Below are 5,319 nucleotides of genomic sequence, written 5' to 3' on the forward strand. Positions count from 1 at the left end.
CCAACTGGATTGAACTCCATTCACCACAACTCTCTGGGCCCGGCCGTCCAGCCAGTTTTTGACCCAGCGCAGAGTCCACCTGTCTAAGCCGTGAGCCGCCAGCTTCTCTAGGAGAATGCTGTGGGAGACGGTGCCAAAGGCCTTGCTGAAGTCCAGGTAGACCACAACCACAGCCTTTCCCTCATCCACTAGGCGGGTCACCTGGTCATAGAAGGAGATCAGGTTGGTCAAGCAGGACCTGCCTCTCATGAACCCGTGCTGGCTGGGCCTGATCCCCTGCTTGTCCCGCTAATTGATCTGGTCCTCATGTTTTCTGCTAGCAAACATTTAAGGCTGGGTATCCAGTGACTTGGCTGGAAATGCACAGCAAGGAAAGCCATGAATGCTCTGTTCTAAAGCCTTGGCACAAACTGGAGGAGGTCAGTTCTTGCAGAGCTTTTTCCAAGCAATGTGTTCCATTATTGAGTTTTGTATCAAAGCACAGCTGCTGCTTGCAAATCCTCCTAAAGCAGATGAGCAAGGGAGCTATTGCAAATTAAAGATCCACTCCTGCAAAGGCCTGCACTAATAAATGTCCTGCAATTGTCCATACTGCAAGGTGGGACCAGCTCTGGCCAAAATTCTTGGCTGTGCTGGAAGTCCCCTTAATTAAGGTCTAACACGAGGTTGCCACTGAATATTGTTCTTTTCTACCCATTTGCCACCAGTCTATAAAACTGGAATTTTCCTTTGATCTCATCTTGTGCCCAAGGTACCAGCCCAGGACATGCTAGTCTCATCCAAGTTTCAAGCACCCTTCTGAGCTGAGCTCATGGACAAATGACTCCTTCCGAGCTGTTTTTCTGCAGTTGGTTTTCCCTTCTCTTGCCAATCTTAGGAGCGCAGGGGTAAGAGCCTTACCTAAAATTCATCTCTGGCTTGTGGTGTGTTTAATGATTTTGATTGATTTAGCAGAAAACTCACTGGGGGTGTCGTGGTACTGTAGGTACCTTCTCCTGTGCCTACATTTTCCTACTTATGCCCTTGCCTATGTAACATAGAGACTTCTTGGGGAGGGGCTGCCTTTGATGTACACAGCATCCAGAACAAAAGAGATCGTATTGTAAAATAACCTAAATGTTAATAGAAATTAAAGTTAGCACCTCTGACTCAGTGGTGACCAGGCTACAGGTTGCTGGGGCAGTGTCAGGATGGTATCACTATGTTCTTGCCTTGTTGTCCAGGCGTCTTATAGAATCATAGAATAGTTTGGGTTGGAAGGGACCTTTAAAGGTCATCTAGTCCAACCCCCCTGCTGTGGGCAGGGACATCTTCAACTCGATCAGGTTGCTCAGAGTCCCGTCCAACCTGACCTGGAATGTTTCCAGGGATGGGGCATCCACCACCTCTCTGGGCAACCTGGGCCAGTGTCTCACCACCCTCAGCGTAAAACATTTCTTCCCTAGATCTAGTCTGAATCTACCCCCCTTTAGTTTAAAGCCATTCCCCCTTGTCCTGTCGCAACAGGCCCTGCTAAAAAGTCTGTCCCCATCTTTCTTATCAGCCCCCTTTAAGTACTGATAGTCTTCCTTTGGCCGTAACAAGAGGTAGGCTCCTGCCCATGATAGACCAGCTCTTATAAAACTGTTCTCTCAATCTTTTTTGAGAAATGGGCATCTTTGCTTTCCTGTGGACCTGTCTTGCCTTTAGCTCAGCAACCTTCCCTTCCTCTGCTGTTGTTTAGCTTGATCTTAAAGTGCATTTGCACTTCTCCAGTGCTTTAAGACCTCCCTGCCCTCCTCACATTCCTCATTACACCTGCAAGAGTCCCGATAACCCTGTCCTTTCCTCTGCACAGGGCTCTATCAGCCCTTTCTGGTTTCAGTCGTCTTGCACTCTTATATTTGCCCCTTCCTGACAGATGCATCTCTCCTCCTTTCTGGCTGGGAGTGGGCTCATAAACTTGCCTGTTAAAAGGGGAAGGAAAGTAGCTGGGGGACTTTCAATGTGTTTTTGTACCTGTTTGTGCCCCCTTACAGGCTGGGAGAGGGGATTTTCCACTGTCACCTCTTCTTCCTCCTGCATATGCATAGTTTATGTCCTATTTTATCCCCTTTGCCTCAAATCAGAGCTCTCCCTCTGGCAAACAGAACCGGAGCAAAAGGGTACATGACTAAATTTATGGAAAAAGCATGGCAATTGGGTGCAGGCCACCTGCGATGATTTATGCCTTCCTCGACTGCCAGCCATAGGGCATCCTAAGCACGTTACACGGGTTTACTTAGCTGCTTTTTCCCTATCTGCAAAGCAGGGCAGCACTATTTTCTATAGCACCAGCGTGTCATGAGGTGGGATGTCACCAGCTTGCTTCGAGACCCTCATTAATTCAAGCCGCATAAGCAGAATAGTGTCGTTTGTAGTGTGTACACAGCTTTTTTTTTGCTTCGGTCTGGAAGCAGAGCAGGGTCAAATGAAAGGTGGAAAAAAGAAAAGCGGGGACATGCTGCCCTCATGAGGTGCCTGTCAGTAACTCCACGATAAGAAAAAACCGAAAGCCTTTTGGGGAAATGCCAGGTAGCAATGCCGAGAAACCACTAACCCAGACTGGAACGGCCTTGTACGAGGAGGAGGCACAGAGCAGAAATGGATGCGTTACCCTCTGGATAAATATTTTGTCAATTTAGCCCAAGCAGCAGTACCACATGGAACAACAAATGAATTCCTACGGTGCAAATCCTTCTAAGCTTCATGCTGTAAAATGGTCCTCGGGAAAATGGTGCTGTTTGGCAACAGCTCAGCTAAATGCAGTTTTTCCCTCTGAAGGAAAATCTGGACCATCACAAAAACGGCAATTTCTTGCCTACTCCTGCCAGGGGTTCAAGGGACCACCTTTTGCAGCTGAAAGGGCAGGAATAAAAATGCCGATGCAGAGCTTTCTCTACTCTGCTTTGTGGTTATCTTTTCTTCTTCTGGGCAGGGGGACTTGGGGGTGAGGATGTTTTAACAGGCTACAAAAGGCTATAAGAGAAGCCTGGTGGGAATTCGAACTCCATCCATGGTCTGATCATTTACTGGTCCCCCTGGTTTCTCCCGGATCTGATCCACCCTTGCTAGCTGATCACACATCGGGAGTTTTTCCCGGAATAGCTCCTGGCTTTGCTCTGCGCTTTCTGTTGTGCTTTGATTGAGGTTACACAGTGCAGGGTGGCCTTCCTGTTGTGTTTGACTGAGCCAAATATTAGCCTCTGTGCCAAGATCTCGTATTCCCATTGCCCGGCATCCCAAAAACACTCTTATTGTGGATTCCTTAATACAAACATTGCTGTCTAATAACCTTCTCCAAGTCAGGCAGCAGGAAGAACTGGACTGACGTTTATTTCTGTTCTCCCACCCTGAGAGTGTGAGTTTTGGGGAAATTAGCTCAGTTCTCCAAACATTAAGTTCTCTGACTAGAGTTTGCCATAGACACCAATAGCTGCCATCAAGCTGTTGCCCATTTTCTCTACTGTCAGATGAGCTTTTCTGCCTCAAGCCCGTAATGCCAACAGAGCACGAAGAGACGTCGATGTCCATCCTGACCACAGGCTTATCCCTGACCAAGTGACTGGGCTGCTGAATGTCTTGAGACACGGCTTGTTCAATGAACTAACGGGAAGGTTAGGAAGTAGCCTATAGCTGACCTGTATGACCGGTTGGAAGTAGTGGATGGCAGATATCTTATCCAAATAGTCTGTACAGCAGCAGCAACCATACTACCCATCCATTCTCCCTCCTTGTCACATCAGAGGGCCTGGATGTGCCTTCCAACAAATTCTTTCTAAAGGGATGTACAGGTTTCATCAGTGAAGATTCAGTCAAAATGTTACGACCTGCAAATGATACCAAATAAGTCAAAGATCAAGAAAGCCTTGATGGCTTGGTGTAACGGCACTATATTGTCCTGGAGGTGCTTACAGCCAATAAGAGTACAAGCTTTTGGTGCAAATGCTGTCCTGGGGAGGCTTCACAGCCAGCGGGCTCCCAGCCAATGTGTATATCGATATTTTTTTCTCCTTACGTATGCTTAGGTTTCATACTCATTAACAGATCATCCTGCAGAGGCTTTCCATTCAAAGGGCGTTAAAGAGCTCTATAAATATTCCACAGAAGGATTTACTTTGCCCGTTGGCAAAATGCAACCACTTCTGGGGTGCAAAGTACAACCATTTCACATCAGATGAAGTGAGGAAATCAAAATACCACCTCTGCAAGATGAAAATGCAGGTGCAGTAAAGGGAGGGACTTTAATTCAAGCAGAATTCAGAGATAAATTTCCTTTGGGGACTTCTGGCAATGTGGCAGGGGATATTTCATGACGATACCTATACAGGACCTTAGGATTTTTGCATCTTGCTTGGAAGACAGTGCTGCCAGCAACCTGCAGACCCAGTGTTTATTCAGTGGTGAACCACCAGCCTTTGGCCTTGGTATACGGTCCACCGAAATCAGAAAGCATCTTCTGGTTGATTTACATGGGCTTTCAATGTAGTCTCCAGTGAGAGTGAGTGACTGGTGACGACCACTTTGAGGTGGGTGGGTATGATGGACCCCATGTGCTAAAAGGTCACTGAGCTACTTTGGTGGATGGCCCTGTGCAGAGTCAGTGTCTTGTGAGCAAGCAGAAAGCTGCAACTGATTTAATTTTTCTGACATAAAAGATGCTTTATTGGCTGATCTGAGGTTGTAGAATTACTTTCTGAGCAAAGAAGTTGCTTGTTGTCAGTTCCTTCTCCAGAGCAATCACGTGTCTTCCTTTGACGTTAGATACACTGAAACTTCCTATTAAAGAATAATGATCCCAAGGGAAAATAGCATTTGAGCTATTTCTGTGCCATGCACTTAAGCTATCGGAGGCTAACACTTCAGCTCAATGTATGATCCTATAACAGTTTTTCTAATTTCTTTTCCAACTCCTATAATTTAAAAAAAAAAACCCCAAACACAGAAGATGTAGACATGTTGTCATCAGTCCAAGAAGCATCATCAACAGAAGACAAAGCATGTGTGTTAGAACAGGGAGTTTCAGAGGTAGCCTGCTTTTATCAGCACACCCCTAGGACAGCCCCCAGAATGATCAACACTGTAGTACATAAGCTAAGACCCGTGACATTTATATCTGGTGTATAGAATCATAGAATCATAGAATCATTAAGGTTGGAAAAGACCTCTAAGATCATGGAGTCCAACCATTGACCCAACACCACCAGGCCCACTAAACCATGTCCCTAAGCACCATGTCAACACCTCTTTTAAATACCTCCAGGGATGGGGACTCCACCACTTCCCTGGGCAGCCCGTTCC

The sequence above is a fragment of the Aptenodytes forsteri genome, unplaced genomic scaffold (genome assembly GCF_000699145.1).
Source record: "Aptenodytes forsteri isolate BGI_AS27 unplaced genomic scaffold, ASM69914v1 Scaffold231, whole genome shotgun sequence".
Taxonomy (NCBI): domain Eukaryota; kingdom Metazoa; phylum Chordata; class Aves; order Sphenisciformes; family Spheniscidae; genus Aptenodytes; species Aptenodytes forsteri.